Source organism: Scyliorhinus canicula, chromosome 17, assembly GCF_902713615.1.
Source record: "Scyliorhinus canicula chromosome 17, sScyCan1.1, whole genome shotgun sequence".
In the NCBI taxonomy this organism is placed as follows: Eukaryota; Metazoa; Chordata; class Chondrichthyes; order Carcharhiniformes; family Scyliorhinidae; genus Scyliorhinus; species Scyliorhinus canicula.
This window is the reverse complement of record NC_052162.1, coordinates 97,528,629-97,548,467: the sequence shown is the minus strand read 5'-3', so window position 1 is coordinate 97,548,467 and position 19,839 is coordinate 97,528,629. Positions and strand designations below refer to the sequence as shown.

The window sequence follows — 19,839 nt, the reverse complement described above, 5'->3', positions numbered from 1 at the left end:
CTCTGCTGGGCTATATTGTGGAGGATGAAGCAGACAACCACAATGCGGGCGACCCTCCTGGCCTCGTACTGGAAAGCCCCTCCAGAGCGGTCCAGGCACCTGAAACGCATCTGCAGGACCCTGAAGCACCTCTCAACCACACGCCTGATCACACAATGGACATCATTGTAGTGGGTCTCCATGTCGCTCTGTGGTCACCGAATAGGCATCATCAGCCACGAACGCAAAGGGTAACCCCGTCACCCAGCAGCCAGCCCCTCAGCCGGTGTGTCCCACAAACATGCCGGGGAGCACAGATTGTGTCATCACGAACGAGTCATGCTCACTGCCGGGGAATCGGGCACAGATGTGCAGGATCCTCATCGGGTGGGCACAGACCAACTGAACATTCATGGAGTCGTACCCTTTCAGTTTGTAAACAGCGGCCTGTTATCCACAAGTAGCTGTCGGGCGACGTGCACCCCATCGATGACCCCCTGGGCATGGGGCATCCTGGCGATGGCAGTGAAGCCCGCTGCCCGGGCATCCTGGTGGGCGCGGTCCACAGAGAACCAGATGTACCGGTCGCAAAGGCATACAGGCGTTAGTGACGGCACGGATGCACCTGTGTACTGATGCCTGGGAAATCCCGGGCAGGTTCCCACTCGGCGACTGGAACGACCATGTCGCACAAACATTGAGTGCCATCATTTGGCAGATGTGTTAGACAGTCTGCCTGCTCATCCGCAGTCTCCTCCTACATGGCTGGTCCGGGAGGTCCTCAAAGGACATGTGGACGCGGTGCATGCGTGGCCGCATCGTGCGCCTCCTTGGCACCACCACCACCACCACCTCCTCCTCCTTGTCTTGTTCCTCCTCGGCCTGTCGGGCGGGCAGCCCTCCAGCCTGAGCGGCTGCCACCTACCCTTCAGCAGACCGCCTCCTGTTGCAACCTCCACCTCCTCTCTGAGCTGCCTCTGAAAACTCTGCCACAGGGCTACATGTAGGGCAGCGGCCCCACTCCACGGCTATTAACATCACTAGTTGGTGACCAAACATGTTAATCTGCAGGGGCTGAGGAGAGAGAATGTTGTCGTGGCGCATACATACGTGCACAACCAGATTAAATAAAAAAATGAAAATCCCTTATTGTCACGAGTAAGCTTCAAATGAAGTTACTATGAAAAGCCCCTAGTTGCCACATTCCGGCGCCTGTTCGGGGAGGCTGGTACGGGAATAGAACAGTGTTGCTCGCCTGCCTTGGTCTGCTTTAAAAGCAAGCGACTTAGCCCTGTACTAACCCAGCCTCGGTTGTCACTGCGTGCACCAGCCACGCATGACCCCCAACCCCGCATCCCCGCCTCGTCAGTGCCCCCGTTCCTAGTGCCCGTCCCAGCTGCCAGGACCATCGTTTCATGGCACTGCCCTCACTGGGGACAGCCGTCGGTGTGGCCCTGGGTGATCTCCCCAGTGGGTGTGGCCGGTTGCGTGGGGTGGTAGGGGAGGGGGGGGAACAGTGGGAGGACATGGGGGGCACACACCCTGCGGCCGTTATCCTGGCGACCAACCAGGATGAGTGGCCAACAAGATGGCCACTGTGATGTGGCTTGGTGGGTGGGCACCGCCCCTGTCATGTTGGGGGCTCCCTGGCTGCTCGGCCTGTTCCCCCCCCCCTCCCTCTCCCGGCCCTGGTAGGGCCCCCCCCCCCCCCCCCCCCCCAACGCAGAAAGCATGGTCAGTGTCTGAAAGGAGAGCTCCCAATCCCCCCACACCAACTCCTATCACCTATAGCAGCCGCCTCAGCCAGCTCGCCGGCTTCACAAATGTTTATAGGTGGTTAGAAACACTCCGTCGGGAAATCGTCCCATCCGGGGCGAAGAATCGCTGAGGTCCCGGAGAATCGGGGCAGATAATGAGATGCATACTGTACATCCGGGCCATGCAGCGGGCACGCAATTTTGTCGAGTTGGGGGTCCGGAGTATCCAAAATCGGCGCGAAACCCACGTCAATCCCGATTTCGGCGTCAGAGCCGATTCTCCAGCCGATCGCATTTTGCGATTTTGGCACAATGTCTTGGAGAATCCAGCTCCTGATCTTTAGCCACTCAGTGTAGGGGGAGCAGACACATTGGCGGTCCTATACTTACAATATTTGAATCACAGCTGCATAGAAGTATTCACTTAAACACCTTAGTGGGCTCCATCCTATACTCAAATTCACATTTGAAATGGAGCAGCCCTTCCTTGATGTGTGAGTTAAGAAATCCCCCAGTGGGTTTTCCACTACTGTCTACAGAAAGCCCACCTACATTGATCAATGTGCACATTGGGATTCCTACAAGATAAGATTGGTCTTATCGGCAACCTTGTAAACAGGGCCTGAGCTGTTTGCTCACTGTGTGAGCTTGACATTGAAATTGAGCACATTAAAGCCATTCTGTGGGATAACAGCAACCCTGATCAGATCATCGATCGCTCTATATCACATTTAATTAAGAATGGACCAAAACCCACCACTTTCTGTCTGGAAAAACTCTCAGTCTACCTCAGACTCTCCTGGAAGGGAAGGTGTTTCAAACAATTTGAGCAACAGGTGAAGCTAGCTGGTTCACACTGCCATCATCCAACACGAGTGCTATTCTCCACAAACAGGGGGCAGGATTCTCCCATCCCGTGGCAGAATGTCCACGCCGTCGTAAACGCAGTTGTGCTTTACGATGGTGTGAATGGGCCGCTGCTTGGAGTAATTCTGGCCCCAACAGGGGGCCAGAATGGCACTGGAGCGGTTCATGCAGCACCAGCTGCCGATCCCGGCGTGAACTGGGCGCCACGGGATCCGTGCATGCGCTGTGGCGCCAGAATTGGCAGGCCGGCTTCGGGGCAGCGTTGCCCGGTCGTGGGAATTATCCGGCCTGGCCCTGGGCTGAGAGAATCCCGCCAGGATGTTGTTACACAAATAGCTAATGTGGAAAATGAATTTCAGTTTTGGTGTGATGGCAGGTACATTGATTGTAAGTCCCAAACACTGATGGATCGTATCAAAGAGCATGAGCAGAGCCGGGTGCTCTGTTTCACAGACATGGCTCACCCCTGCCTCACCGGACTGGGCCATACAACCTGAAGGCTTCTCAATTCAATGGACGGACTGCATGGCTTCATCAGGCAAAGCGAAGGGTTGAGGGGTCTGCCTCCTCATCAACTCCTCCTGGTGCTTGGATGTGGCGACCCTGGCAACCTTCTGCTTGCTGGACCTGGAAAACCTGACAGTGAAGTGCTGCCCAGACTATCTTCCATGTGAGGTCACTTCAGCCATTTTCACAGCGGTCGAAATCCCACCCCAGGCAGGTGAGGAAGCCGCTGGACGAACTGTACAGTTATAAACAACCACGAAACAGAACACCCAGAGGCCTTGTTCATCATGGACGGAGACTCCAACAAGGCCAACCTCAAGAGTGTACTGCCAAAACTCCACCAGCACATCTCCTGTCCCACCTGGGGCGACAACACTCTTGATCACTGCTACTCAAAAATCAAGGACCCTACTGTTCCATTCCCCCAACCGCACTTTGGGAAATCAGACCATAAGACGGTGCTCCTTCTCCCAATATACAAGCAGAAACTCAAGCGGGAGAATCCAGTTAAGAATGTCATGCAGTGCTGGTCCGAGGAAACAGAAGAGCTCCTACGTGACTGCTTAGAGACAGTGGACTGGTCCATATTTAAGAACTCAGCAACCAACTTAAATGAGTATGCCACCACCGTCATAGACTTCAATCAGCAAATGTGTGGACGACTGCGTGCCAAAGAAAGCAGTACGTACATTCCCCAACTGGAAACCATGGCTCAATCGCGACGTTGACTCCCTACTGAAGGACAGGTGTGAGGCGTTCAAGTCAGGTGACCCTGACCTATACAAGAAATCCAGACATGACCTCCGCAAAGCCATCGGAGATGCCAAGAGAGAATATCAGACAAAGCTAGAGTCACAGATTAGCGTTATATACTCTCGGCGGTTGTGGCAAGGCCGAAACAACATAACGGTCTACAAAGCGAAGCAGTCTCCAGCAGCAGCGCACCCCTCCCTGATGAACTCAATGCATTCTATGCTCGGATCGAGCAGGAAACCAACGATCCACTGTCGAGTGCCCCAGTAACCCATAACCCACCAGCACAGCTTCCGAAGTCAGATCGGCCTTCCTGAAAGTTAACCCTCAGATGTCAGACCTTTAGCTGCTGTTGTATAAAGAGTCAAAGGTTCTGCTCTTTTTCACAAACACCTTTAGTTCACTTTAACAGACTCTGCACAAAACTCTATCTTCACATCACCTGACACAAAGGCCACCTTTAAATATCAGTCTCAATTATTGGATACTTGTCTTAAATGATACAAGTCATTGGAATGTTTATCAATCCATTACTTAACATCAGAAGGCTACGGGTCCGGATGGAATCCCTTGTCGTGTACTCAGAGCCTGCGCAGACCAGCTGGCAGATGTGTTTGCGGACATCTTTAACCTGTCCCTACTCTGCTCCGAGGTCCCCACCTGCTTCGAGAAGACCACCATCATACCGGTGCCAAAGAAGAACAAGGCAATGTACCTTATTGACGACCGTCCTGTGGCCCTGACTTCAGTCGTAATGAAGTTCTTCGAGAGGTTGGTCGTGAAGCGCATTACCTCCATACTCCCAGAATGCCTTGATCCACTGCAATTCACATACCGCTGCAACCAGTCCACAGCAGACGCCACCTCCCTGGCCCTACACTCATCCCGAGAGCACCTCGACAACAAGGACTCCTACATCAGACTCCTATTTATTGACTACAGCTCCGCCTTCAACACCATAATCCCAGCCAAGCTCATATCAAAGCTCCAAAACATCTGACTTGGCTCCTCACTCTGCAACTGGATCCTCGACTTTCTGACCCACAGACCACAGTCAGTAAGAATAAACAACAACACCTGATCCACAACAGGACTCAATAGCGGGGCCCTGCAAGGCTGCGTACTTACCCCCCAACTATACTCCCTGTACACACACGACTGCGTGGCAAAACTTGGTTCCAACTCTATCTAGACGTTTGCTGACGATACGATTATAGTGGGCCGGATTTTGAATAACAACGAGTCAGAATACAGGAGGGAGATAAAGAACCTAGTGGAGTGGTGCAACGGCAACAATCTATCCCTCAATGCCAGCAAAACTAAAGAGCTGGTCATTGACTTCAGGAAGCAAAGTACTGTACGCACCCCTGTCAGCATCAATGGTGCCCAGGTGGAAATGGTTAGCAGTTTCAAATTGCTCGGGGTACAAATCTCCAAAAATCTGTCCTGGTCCACCCATGTCGACGCTACCAGCAAGAAAGCACAACAATGCCTTTACTTCCTCAGGAAACTAAGGAAATTCGGCATATCCACATTAACTCTTGCCAACTTTTACAGATGCACCATAGAAAGCATCCTATCTGGCTAGATCACAGCCTGGCATGGCAACTGCTCGTCCCAAGACCACAAGAAACCATGTGAAGACAGCCCAATCCATCACACAAACCTACCTCCCATCCATTGACTCCATGTACACCTCCCGCTGCCTGGGGAAAGCGGGCAGCATAATCAAAGATCCCTCCCACCCAGCTTACTCACTCTTCCAACTTCTTCCATCAGCCAGGAGGTATAAAAGTCTGAGAATACGCATGAACAGACTCAAAAATAGCTTCTTCCCCACTGTTACCAGGCTCCTAAACCACCCTCTTATGGACTGACCTCGTTAACACTACACCCTGTATGCTTCAGCCGATGCCGGTGTTTATGTCGTTACATTGTGTACCTTATGTTGCCCTATTATGTATTTTCTTTTATTTCCTTTTCACGTATTTAATGATCTGTTGCGCTACTTGAAGAAAAATACTTTTCACTGTACCTCGGTAAACGTGACAATAGACAAATCCAAAAAAATCCATTCAGATATTCGCAGCAGGCAAATTATCGCCCTTACCCAAACAGCCCTTCCTTCCTTGAAAAGCTGAAAAAATAGTATCCATCCTGAGATGTGATTAAATAATTGGACAGCACTTACTAAACAATCCTGATTGTGCCAAGAATGACACTGAAAACAAATTTAAGATTATCAACAGTGGACATATTGAGGATCACAACCACGTTAGATGCTGCATATGGTGACACTCAGGGTCCTGTCCTTCGCAGAGTAAAGGAGTATGCCCATATATTGTGCCTTTTTTTAATGACACAAGCCATTCCCTCATTAATTCCTCCTTGGCCTATCAGAGTGGACCTGCCTGGGTTGCATTAAAAATGGCTTGGCCGTACCAGCCTCCCCGGACAGGCGCCGGAATGTGGCGACTAGGGGCTTTTCACAGTAACTTCATTGAAGCCTACTTGTGACAATAAGCGATTTTCATTTCATTTCAACTGATCCCTGATGCATTTTTCATTGCAATGCCTCTATCAATAAGAGTTAACTTGCCAACCAATCAGTACTCTCTTACAATGCAGTACATATTTTGTTCCCTTTTCAATAATTTTGAATCATTCCTGATGAGTACAAGGTTTTGGCAGCATGTCTCTTTTTTCAACAACACAAGAGTATTATGAATTTGCTAAATATTTATGCAGCAATAGCAAACAGTGATTGCTCAATTAAAGGGGATGAATTGCTTTCAATAATTAGACCGACAGGGAAGGTGAGAGAAAACAAAATCAGAATTGTTCTTTTTGATGTTGAATTTATTTCGAGTTGCCTCTCACTGTATTAACGATAATGTCACCTCTACTGAGAGTCATCTACATATCCTACCTCCTGTTCAGCACCACACCCAGTTCCAATAAATGCACAAAACACATTTTATCAACAGACATTTCCCACAGTTTATTTCTCCTGTTCATTTTTTAATCGTCACTCAACTTCTAGTGGAACAAAATAAAATTCTTCATTAGAAATTCATATTTAGCACGGTGGCACAGTGGTTAGCACTGTGGCCCCACGGCGCTGACGTCCCAGGTTCGATCCCGTCTCTGGGTCACTGTCTGTTGGAGTTTGCACATTCCCTCCGTGTTTGCATGGGTTTCACCCCCACAACCTAAAAGATGTGCAGGGTAGGTGGTTTGGCCACGCTAAAAAAAAAGGATTTGGGTACTCTAAATGTATTTTTTTTTAAAGAAATTCATATTTTAAACAGATCCCAGATTAGAAGGGGAAAAGGACATTCAGAAAATCACTTTAAACATCATTAAAGCTGAGCTGTAATTTAATTTAAAGTTGTGAATATGGTTCTTTCTCATAATTTTGATAACCTTATCCAGTTTGTAGTTTGGTTTCTTGCCACTTACCTCACACTGACAACACCTTAATTCAGAGTGACTAGTTACTGCTGCTTCTCTCTCTCACACACACAAGCGGTGAGTGGGGTGGGTGGGTGGGGGGTGAGGGGTGAAGGAGGGTTGGGGTGGGGGGTGAGTGGGGGGGGTGGGGTGAGGTAGGTGGTGGTGTGAGGGGTGAGGTGGGTTTGGTGGGGTTGTGCCCACTCATGTGTCATGTCTCACTTGCTCATCCGCTGCCGCCGCCGCTGTCCCCCTCCTCGCTGACCTCCCTTTCCTCTGGGCCGCCGACCATGTCCAGTGCCCTCCGTTCTGGCATAGTGAGTGGCCGCAGGTCTTCTCCCACTCACGGCGGTTGTGCGCGGCTTTCTCCGGGGTGGGGAAACACACAATAAAATGTCACTGTTAGACGTTCTGATTCATGCAGTCCAGGGGTTGGGAAGATCATGGCATCAGTGCCCTGGGCACCCGGCCATTGCGGCTGGCATGGGTGCTGGCATGTGGGGCAGGGTGGGGGTTGGTGCCCCGGGGGTCGTGGGGGGGGGCGGGAGGGGCTGGGTTCCGGGTGCGTGGAGGTGGGGGAAGGGTCGGGTTACAGGTGGTGGGGGTGGGCGTGGTTGGTACCGGGGCACAGCACTGCCTACTCACCCTGGGCGCCATGAAGATGTTGTGCAGTTTCTCCCAGCACTGCATTCCAGTCCGGACGACGTTGCCGACAACGCTGACCGGCTCTCCCAGCTGCGCGCAGGCACGGCGAACGGTGGGGTCTGGCGGCCTTCCTCCCGGGCCAGGGTACAGGGTTATCCAACTCTTCTCCATGGCATCCAGGAGGGTCTCCAGCTCAGCGTCCCTGAACCAATCACGGACCCGGCGAGTCCGGTGCCATTTTGCATGTAACCGGTTACGTTCCACATGGCGATGGTGCTAGCCCATTCAGAGTTGCTGAATCGGTGCACCTGTTGCGCCGCTTTTCTTGTAGAAAAACATCACTGTTTCCACGCCGGTGTCAGCACTTAGTCTCAAAATTGGAAAATCCAGCCCCATATATATAAGCAGCATTCACCATCAACCTTACAACCTTTTGTCTACTCTCTCACAGCCAGCTTACTCTCCCAATCCTTTTTCTGCATCCCTCACAAGCTGCCAACTCAGATTATAAACCAACTACCCCCGCGACCTCTTGAGTAGAGTATAGAGAAATACAGCACAGAACAGGCCCTTCGGCCCACGATGTTGCGCCGAACTTTTGTCCTAGGTTAATCATAGAATTTTGGACAATTTGTCATGGCCAATCCACCCAACCTGCACATCTTTGGACTGTGGGAGGAAACCGGAGTACCCGGAGGAAACCCACGCAGTCACGGGGAGGATGTGCAGACTCCACACAGACAGTGACCCAAGTCGAAATCGAACTTGGGACCCTGGAGCTGTGAAGCAATTGTGCTATCCACAATGCTACCGTGCTGCCCTTAAGAAGTTAACCTACACTCCCTTATTCTACCCTAATCCAAGTACCTATCCAATAGCCGCTTGAAGGTCCATAAATTTTCCGACTCAACTACTACCACAGGCAGTGCATTCCATGCCCCCACTACTCTCTGGGTAAAGAACCTACCTCTGACATCCCCTCTATATCTTCCACCATTTATCTTAAATTTATGTCCCCTTGTAATGGTGTGTTCCACCCGGGGAAAAAGTCTCTGACTGTCTACTCTATCTATTCCCCTGATCATCTTATAAACCTCTATCAAGTCGCCCCTCATCCTTCTCCGTTCCAAAGAGAAAAGGCCCAGCACCCTCAATCTTTCCTCGTATGACCTACTCTCCATTCCAGGCAACATCCTGGTAAATCTCCTCTGCACCTTTTCCAAAGCTTCCACATCCTTCCTAAAATGAGGTGACCAGAACTGCACACAGTACTCCAAATGTGGCCTGACCAAGGTTTTGTACAGCTGCATCATCACCTCACGGCTCTTAAATTCAATCCCTCTGCTAATGAACGCTAGCACACCATAGGCCTTCTTCACAGCTCTATCCACTTGAGTGGCAACTTTCAAAGAACAATGAACATAGACCCCAAGATCTCTCTGCTCCTCCACATTGCCAAGAACCCTACCATTAACCCTGTATTCCGCATTCAGATTTGTCCTTCCAAATGGACAACCTCACACTTGTCAGGGTTAAACTCCATCTGCCACTTCTCAGCCCAGCTCTGCATTCTATCTATGTCTCTTTGAAGCCGACAACAGCCCTCCTCACTATCCACAACTCCACCAATCTTCGTATCATCTGCAAATTTACTGACCCACCCTTCAACTCCCTCATCCAAGTCGTTAATGAAAATCACAAACAGCAGAGGACCCAGAACTGATCCCTGCGGTACGCCACTGATAACTGGGCTCCAGGCTGAATATTTGCCATCCACCACAACTCTCTGTCTTCTATCGGTTAGCCAGTTTGTTATCCAACTGGCCAAATTTCCCACTATCCCATGCCTCCTTACTTTCTGCATAAGCCTACCATGGGGAACCTTATCAAATGCCTTACTAAAATCCATGTACACTACATCCACTGCTTTACCTTCATCCACATGCTTGGTCACCTCCTCAAAGAATTCAATAAGACTTGTAAGGCAAGACCTACCCCTCACAAATCCGTGCTGACTATCCGTGCTGACTACAATTCCCTCTCCAAACTCCTTGAACTAACACAAGAACACCCCAATGATACACATGCCCTGCCGACTACCCCCAACCCTGATTCTCCTCACTGACTACACACTCACAATCATCTGCCCAACTGACCATTCTTTCACTAACCACCTGACTCCTCCACCCCATTGAACAACATATGCTACTGATCTACCAACTCCGCAAACCCACCAAAACCACCCCAAATCCTATCGAATTATTGTGGTAGTGTGCTCCTTCAAGGGCACAAGTTCTCAGAGGGTCATGTGACTCATTCAGCCAAACCTTGAGGCTGCGCACTGCTAATTTCCTTTAATTAGGAATTTGGAGTCATGGAGTACGGTAGCCTTTATCTCACTCACAGTATATAGTTACTTACCTTAATAAACTGTTTATTTGTTAATCTAATTGATGGTCAGCAGTCTTTAAAGATATCACGGGCGGGATTCTCCGACCCCCCCCACCGGGTCGGAGAATCGCCGTCGGGCGACGTGAATCCCGCCTCGCCGCTGTCTGCCGAATTCTCTGGCGCCGGGGCTTTGCCGGGGACGGGAATCGCACCGCGCCAGTTGGCGGCTGCTGCTAGTGGCTCCACAGCGATTCTCCGCCCCACAATGGGCTGAGCGGCCACCCGTTTTCAGCCAGGTCTGTCGGCGTAAATTACGCAAGGTTCTTACCGGCGGGACCTGGCTCTGCGGGTGGCCTGCGGAGTCCTTGGGGGGTGCGGGGGGATCTGGCCCCGAGGGGGAGCCCCCAAGGTGGCTTGGCCCGTGATCAGGACCCACCAATCCGCGGGCAGGCCTGTGCTGTGGGGGCACGCTTTCCCTCCACGCCGGTACTGTGAACCCCCGCGATGGCCAGCGCGGAGAAGAAATCCCCTGCGCATGCGTTGGGATCACTTCAGCTGGCGCTCCCGTGCACGTGCCAACTCATGCCGGCTGGCGTAGGCCCTTCGGCGCCAGTTGGAGTGGCGCCAAACACTCCATCGCCAGCCTAGCCCCCGAAGGTGCGGAGGATTATGCACCTTCAGGGCGGCCCGACACCGGAGTGGTTCACGCTACTCCTTTGCGCCTGTACGGGCAGGCCTGCCGGTTAGCAGGGAATCCCGCCTGCACATTTGGCAATGTGGATCAATCAGTGTGGCAACCTACTGCTACAGAAATTGGGAGAGCAGACATCATTTGGAAGCATTTCCTTTGAAGAAAACTCATTCAGCCGTCAAAATGCCCGTTTTTGGGAAACTTGAGCTGTTTGACCCGAACACGGAACAGTGGGTGCGGTATGTCAGACGCCTCGCTATTTTGTCAATGCAATAAAAGCGGGGGGGGGGGGAGGGGGAAGGAAGAAAAGCAGCAGGTAATCCTGTTAACAGTTTATGGGGCTCTGACCTACAACCTGGTTAGGCGTCTGACTTCTCCAGATGCACCTGACTCCAAAATCTTTGAGGAGCCCATGGAATTAGTCAAGGGACATTATCACCTGAAACCCTGGCGATAATGCAACTTCCAAATATGACAAGAGCCCCAGGGGAGATGAAAGCCGCATTCATGGTGGGCCTCCGGCAAATGACTGAACAATGCAAGTTTGACTAAACTACATGTTGAGAGACATACTAGTCTGTGGTGTTTTAAGACACGGCCATACAAAATAAATTGTTGGCAGAGGCAGATTGCCTTAAGGAATACAGTAGCGGTCACCCAGGCTGCTTAAAGTGTCAAAAGAATGGCTATGGAACTGCAGAGCATGCAGGAAGGTGAGGTCCACCAGGTTTGGCGGGAAGCCATTCACAGTCATGGTGCCAGGGATAAAGGCAGAGAAAGAAAGTAATAAGCAAAGAGACTCGGAGAAAAATAGAATGCAGAGGTATAGGGAATTTGGTCCTCAAACCAGGTGTAATGAAGAATCATATCAGTGTGGTGAAGATCAAACCCCCCCAGGAGAGATGTAAATTCAGAGAAGCTACATGTTATGCCTGCAATAGGAGAGGACACAATAGGAGGAAGTTCATGACTAGTCAAGAGTCCATAGGGGGCCAAAATCAAATTCTCACTCCAGAGCACAGTGTTGCGAATAGCCCTGAAAATGGATCTGAAATGGTTGAACAAGATTAAGGTGGGCAAGATGGCCCCAATTATGATCGTGTTGATGGTAACCGTCAGCCACTTAAAATGGAGGTGGATACAGAGGCCTCCGCGACAGTTATAGGTGAACAAATGTAACACTATTTACAAGGTGAGGTCGAACACCTTAAGTTAAAAAATGACGATGCCAGGCTAGCCACGTATATGTGGGAAGCTGCGAACAACCACGGAACCCATAAGCTACCTGCACCAGTCAGCTCAATTGCCTCTGAAAGTAGTTGGGAGATCAAGGGTCACATCTGGTCGGCCGAGATTGGCTTTGCCAAATTAGATTAAATTGGCTACAAATCTTCCACCTTAACATAGGAGATTTCCATGACCTCTTTAAAAAAACAAAGGTGATTTGCAAAGACGGGTTAGGCAAGATACATGGTCTAAAAGCAAAAATCAATGTGGAACCTGAGGCCACGCCCAGTTTTATGGAGCCTCATCTGTCCCCTATGCCGAAAGATGTACAGTTTTTGGAATGGACAGCTCCAATCATAGATACATAGATACATAGAAGATAGGAGTAGGAGGAGGCCTTTTGGTCCTTCGAGCCTGCTCCGCCATTCATCACAATCATGGCTGATCAACTCAATAGCCTAATCCTGCTTTCTCCCCTTAGCCCTTGAATTCCATTCTCCCCAAGTGCTACACCTCGCCGCCTCTTGAATATATTCAATGATTTAGCATTGACTACTTCCTGTTGTAATGAATTCCACATGTTCACTCTTTGGGTGAAGAAATGTCTCCTCATCTCTGTCCGAAATGGTTTACCCTGAATCTAGACTGGGAACCCTGGCTCTGGACACACCCATCGTTGGTGACATCTTCCCTGCATCTGCCCTGTCTCGTCCTATTAGTATGTTTTAAGTCTCTATGAGATCCCACCCTCATTCTTCTGAACTCCAGCGAGAACAATCCCAACCTAGTCAATCTCTCCTCATATGACAGTCCCGCCATCCCTGGAATCAGTCGGGTAAACCTTCGTTGCACTCCCTCGAGAGCAAGAACATCCTTCCTCAGAGAAGGAGACCAAAACTGCAAGCAATACTCCAGGTGTGGCCTCACCAAGGCCCTGTGCAACTGCAACAACGCATCCCTGCTTCTATACTCGAAACCTCTCACAATGAAGGCCAACATACCATTAACCTTCTTTACTGCCTGCTGCACCTGCATGACATCAGAGCAACAGCACAGCCTGCTGGGATTCATTTTTTTTTAAATAAAGGGAAAGTCCTTATTAAAAGCCTAGGCCCCAGTAATTGTCTCGGTACAAAAATGATAAAAGCCAAAAAGAACAGAAATTACAAAGGAATACAAGAGTAACCTTACAATATGCAATCTGTGTTTCTGGAGGATCTTCCATCTTATTCACTAAAACCACTCCGATTCTGTTAGGAGACATGTTGCAGGTAAAGATGATCTATCTTGAGGGATCAAAATGAGCCAAGAGACTGGATGAGTGTAAATCTAGGTTATCCTGTTCAAAGGCTTCTTTCTGATGCTCTCTCCAGTACCACCCCTGGTTCTTCTTGAGTAGTGTGTGTATGGATGCCAACATTGCAGAAAGATTAGAATCTGCTTTAATAATTCACTATTCCTAAAAAAGATTTCAAGAAATAAACAATTTTCATGCTGGACTGAAATGGATCCATGGAACGGTTGTGGCCAGAACAGGTCGAACCAGATGGGTTTTTACAACAATCAAAAATGGTTTCATGCTCATCATTAGACTTTTAATTCCAGATTTTTTTATTTCATTCAAATTCTACCATCTGGCTTGGTGGTATTCGAACCCATGTCCCGAGAGCATTACCCTGGGTCTCTGGATTAGTAATACAGTGACAATACCACAAGGCCATTTCTTCCCACACGGACTGATCCCTGCCTGTCTGCTAAGTGCTCATTCACACCAATCACTTGCACGGGGGTCCATGCCTGGAGAGATGGGCCAAGGGCTGGGAGGTCAGAACTTATTGTGGAAGAAAGCGACAGAGGCATCATGCTGGTTGTGGTGAAGGGATTTTATTGTTTCACAAGCGTCCAACAATGCCCCACTCTCTCGATGGTGCCGCCCCACTCTCCCCACTGGCCCCTCACCCCACTGGCCCCTCACCCGTCCCTCACCCCCTATGTAACCCCCGCCCAGTGCCCTTTTAGTGATCCTCTACGTTCTTCGCCTTCCTTGGTCTACTGCTATGTCTAGGTGTGTCCCCAGGGTGCACATCAGTGGTCGAAGCAGCCAGCTGCTTACCCATCCCATGGCCTTCGATATGCCTGGCCCTTGATGGCCTTCAGGGGCTGGAGGACCCCCGTGCACTTGTTGACGGCACATGCACAGTCTGCTGACTGCCAGGCAAAGCTTCGTCAGAGGGGTGGAACTCGGGGGAACTCGTGGCCACCATCCCCATTCCATTGGACCGGTGGTAGCTGGCACCCAATGTGCCCAACTCCTCATTGGCCCTGCGATTCATCTCTGTAAGTTGGAGCAAACTCATCAAAGGACCAAAATGAACTGGACATGTTGGACCAGGATATTCCATTTTAAATGGGCAGATCAGGCAGACAACTGAATCAAGACAAACAGGCCATGAGTCATGAAACAGCCCAATCTCATTCAAAGAGAGGCAGTTGAAATGCAAATCACTTGCGGCCCTGGCCAGGAAGACTCACAATGCCTTAGTTGGATAACAATTAAAGTTATCTCCAGTGACCATTGTCAAGAGACCAGGGGCAGTTGAAATGCAAATCACTTGTTGCCCTGGCCAGAAGGAAGCACAATACCTCAATGAGATAACGATTAATGGTGTCTCCAGCGACCATTGTCAAAAATCCAGCAGAAACCAGAGACATTGCAAGCTTTTGTAAGGGCACTGATTAAAATCAAATTACATTATGACACCTTTAGATTGGGGAACTTGATCACTTCCATCCTGTCAACAATCAGAAAGGCTTCCTTTGTCCTGGAACTCACCTGTGGGAGGGTCAGTGTTTGACCCATTCAGGGTTTTGCCCTTAAAAAAAGTCAAGTCTGAGGAACTGTAAAAGAACTCTACTCTCCTGGGGAGAACTCTACTCTCTTGCCTGACACACGCTTCGCCTTGCTGAGAACAGACCACGAGAACCGGAGGAACAACAGCCGCAAGAACAGGCCAGCTTGGAAGAAGAGCTAAAGAAATCTGTGTCAACTTCTTTTTAACTATTCTGTCCCTGAATGGTGAGAATTTCCTCTAGCTCACAGAAAACTCCCAATTAGTATAGCTTGTTGCGGTTTGGGGTGGGTGAGTGAATGTATCTGTGTTTGCGGGCGCTAAAGTAAATCTGTGTAAGCTGTAAGACTTTTTGATGTGCCATTTAGTCTCTTGTTTTACACATAGTATTTTGTAATCAGTGTTTGTGTGTGTGGGTTAATCTGAGTTGAAGAAGACTTAATTTCTCTTGAATAAATCAATTATTTAAAAACTACCATTATTGTGGTTTCACTTTCCTTTCGCTGTCCGCTCTGGTCAAGTCACAATAATTGTCAGGACATAATCCCGTAGTCAAGGACCAGAAAAGGGAATCTGAGCGCTTCGAACACGCTCACTCAAGAGAGGCTGCTGGTCAGGAATAAACAGTGGTCCCTCTTTCTCTCTCTCTTGTGAAGTTGCACTAGTGGAGCACTTCTGGGTGACATTTCACCATCACAGGAGAGAGACTAACACAGGTGTAGGTGGCAGTCAAGGTCACAGGTGTGGCATAAGGACAACCTCACTGGTTAGGTATAAACAGTGAGACATGTCCCCTCTCTCTTGCGAAGCTGTCCCAGTGCGACACTTCCGGGTCATGATTTTAACACCTGCAGGAGAGAGACACCCACAGTTATCTGTGACACCCAATACCAGCCTGTTGCGGAGTAAAGGAAACCCTTTTCGTGACACTCGGGACAGAGGGGCAGCTGGATCGAGTTCCAGCTGTCCTTGCTTCATCTGGGTCTGCCAGCCCTGGCAGCTTCCCAATGTCTGCACCATCGTGTCGATGCCCTCAGCAATGCTCCTCAGTGATTGGGCCATGCTCTGCAGCGCCTCATCCATTCCCATCTGAGACCAGGACATGTCCCACAGCACCTCATCAAGGTTGGCCAGGTACTGGGTCACGTCCACCAGCAAGTCAGACATTCTGTCGGGGCCCTCAGCCATGGTCATCACCAACTGTGTGACGCCTTGGACACTTCCACTAATGCACACACCTCGATGGGCAACATAAGTGGTCAGGCAAGAGAGCACGCAGAGGTCTGCTGGACCCAGGATCCACTGGGTTCACAGTGGCTGGGGCGGGGTGCGTGGTCGTGAAGGAAGGCTTTGGGGGAGCTGAATGGGGTGAAGGGAGGGTATGGGGGGCACAAGAAGGTTGGAGGGGCTGCTCGCCTGGGGACGGGATGGTCTCGGGCAGGGAGGGGGTCCACTCACTTTCTTGCGGCACTGGAGGCCAGTCCTCCTGGTCATGCTTCCCAAGCTGACGACCACTGGCACTTCATCCCAGGAAGCACTGGCTGCCCTGTGGCTAACCCGCCCAAGCTGACGGCCGCTGTCACTTCATCCCAGGAAGCCCTGGCTGCACTATTGCTCACCCTCTAGGACCCTTGGAAACAGGACATCCCTCGAGGTCTGGATTGCATCTAGGAGCCCCCCCCCCCCCCCCCCCCCCCCCCCCCCGCAGATCCACATCCGGAGGTCTCGGCGCCATGGCTGCAAGCTGAAGAGGATTGGCTGTGCAAGTGCTGTTTAGGTGCTGCTCGACCTTGTTAGCGGGGCGGCTGGCGAGCGCGGTCCCGGCTGGAGAGCCTTCATTTATGGCTGAAGCCTGTGGGGCTTCGTTAAGTGGACCAATTAAATTTGTATTGCGTTGCCGGCATCGCCAGGCTGAGGGCCAGGAAGCTCACGGCAGTTACCGTTCACTACCCCACTGAGAAATCTTTCCAGAGAATTGCGCCCGTACTGTTTCCCCATCTCTCAATGAAATGGCAGCTTCTGCATCGCCTTGATCCACAGTGATGCTGTTTCAGTGTTGAAACTGCACTGTGGGAAACAGTCAAACTCTTTACATGTCTGACAACACAATTAATTGATGAATGCAGCTCCAACAGTACTCAAGAAGATTGACACCACTGACAGTCCAAAGATGTGCAGGCTAGGTGGATTGGCCATGATAAATTGCCCTTAGTGTCCAAAATTGCCCTTAGTGTTGGGTGGGGTTACTGGGCTATGGGGATAGGGTGGAGTTCTTGACCTTGAGTAAGGTGCTCGATGGGCTGAATGGCCTCCTTCTGCACTGTAAATTCTATGATAAAAAAGAACAGTACTCAAGAAGGTTGACACCATACAGGACAAAGCAACCCACTTGATAAGCATCCCATCCATAAACATTCTCCAACACCAAGACGCAGTAGCAGCAGTCCCAAAAGACTCACTACCCTCTGAGAAAATATCTTCACCTCTGTCCTAAGTCGGCAATGAGCTCACTAAGGCACCTTAAACAGCATTTTCCAAGTAAGAAGTCTGACAACACCAGGTTAAAGTCCAACATGTTTGTTTCAAACACTAGCTTTCGGAACACTGCTCCTTCCTCAGGTGAACATCGGCATCTCCACATCATAGCATTTTCCAAAGCCGAGACCATACCATCCAGGAGGGTAAAGACAGCAGTCACATGGGAACATCACCACTTGCAAATTACCACAGCCACCCACCATTCTTCTCTGGAAATATATCACCGTTCCTTCACTATTGCTAAGTTTGAATCTTAGAATATCCTCCCTGATATCATTATGGGTGTACCTACACTACGTGGACTGCAGTGGTTCAGGAAGGCAGCACATTACCACTTTCTCAAGAGCAATTTGAGATAGGAAATGGCCTCACCAATGACACCCACGTCTAATGAATTAATAAAAAACAAAATTAGGCCGATTTCCTTTTGACCACACAATGAGAATCAAGGATAAGTTGGTCACTGTCTAATACACTGATGTCCCCTTTAATCAGAATGTACCTTATTAAACAGCTCTCTCCATTTGGATCAGACTTACACGCTGTGAGATTCTGGAGACATTGCCACAGCTTCTATGTGAGAGTTCCCATGGTGAAAGTTTCACCTACACTCAATTCTGTCACACTTTATGAACTGTTCGACTTTGTCTCTTTTCACATCTTAGCTAACAGTCTGAAATAATTTTGACTTGGAAATCTGGAATAAATCCAAGACATTAAGGCTCGATGTGCACTTTATTCCATAAAGAAAATCAAATCTTACCGTACCTGTTTGAAAGTGACCAGCAGTTGTAATCTGAACCTCGTTGTCAGCTTGTCTCTTCCTGGAGAGGGGATCACAGAGAGATTGCCAATCTTCATATTTAAGCTTTAAAACCATGAATATACGTGACCATTGGTTTCCTGTTATCCGTGAACGATACATTTTCCCATCACATTGTTATAGTGAGATGAGGAAGAAGCTCCATGCAAAATGAAGATGTGCAATAAACCAGGAAGCCACTTGAAACCACAGCTCTCATTGCTGACAGCAGAAGATACACGTTCCAATAATGCTGGGTGTTTGCTGAGGTTTCCATGGGTCAATAAAAGGTCACAAAGTGTTGATTTTTTAAAAATCTGAATTTTTGTAACGCATAACTGTGGACACATCATATTAACCCTTGAATTTCTGCATAGACACTCAGCAAGTTTCGTATTTTGTGCAATTTGTGCTTTAAAAGCATTAGAATCTGATGAGTAAATGAGAATGGGACAGTGAAGTGACAACACTTTACTCTCTGTAACTCCATAATGACTTCTGTCTCGGACAATTAATAATCATTCAGGTTAAGTCCACAAACTGTGCTTCACCCTCAGAATTGGGATAAAAGTGGAATGTGTTTTTGCTGCGTGGTCAGCAAGTGGCCTCTCGGTCTGCCTTGTCTGTTCTGAGTTTGCTGAAGCAGAAATTATCCCTGTGCCACTCCCCAGCCTTCTCCCTATAACCGTGTACATTCTTCCTTTTCAGTTAATGATCCAATTCCCGCTGAATGCCTCGATTGAACCTGCTTCCGCCAACTCTCATGCAGCGCAATCCAGATCCTAACCTCTCGCTGCAGAGAAATGGTTTTCCCCATGTCACCATTGCTTCTTTTTACAATTCCCTTCAATTTGTGCTCTCTGCTTCTCGTTCCTTCCATCAATTGGAAGAGTTTTGTCCTGTTTCCTCTGTACATACCTCTCATAATTTTGAATCTATCAAGTTTCCTTTCAATCTTCTCTATGCAGCTGAAATTAATGCTTTGACACCCTTCTGAAAGGGTAGTTTTCAGAATTGGGTGCAAAACTGCAGTTGAGGCCAGATCCGTGTATTACACAGGTATGACATAACTCCCTTTGTTTTGGACTTAATGCTTCAATTAATAAAGAATAGGATACTGCCTGTTTTATTAACTAAACTCTCAGCGTGCCAACTCCTTCAATGACTGATGCATAGATACACCAAGGTGTGCCTGCCTCCTTCATTTTATATCAATGGCCTGGAACTTCCTCATCAACAGAAACAGAAAATACTGGACAATCTCAGCAGGTCGGACAGCTTCTGGGGAGAGAAAAGGGAGCTAACGTTTCGAGTCTGGATGGCTCTTTCCAATATGGATCAGCAAGGTAGCATAGTGGTTAGCACAGTTGATTCACAGCT

At 49.3% G+C, this 19,839-nt stretch overlaps 1 protein-coding gene across 1 annotated transcript in view; it reads right to left on the bottom strand.

The window, feature by feature from the left end:
* The window catches only part of LOC119951922 (interferon-inducible GTPase 5-like), a 34,375-nt gene extending 15,857 nt beyond the window's left edge, over nt 1-18,518 (bottom strand). The window contains exon 1 of the mRNA XM_038775316.1: nt 18,426-18,518. The gene's annotated coding sequence lies outside the window, so the exon portion shown is untranslated. The remainder of the gene's footprint in view (nt 1-18,425) is intronic.
* Nucleotides 18,519-19,839: the final 1,321 nt, after the last annotated feature.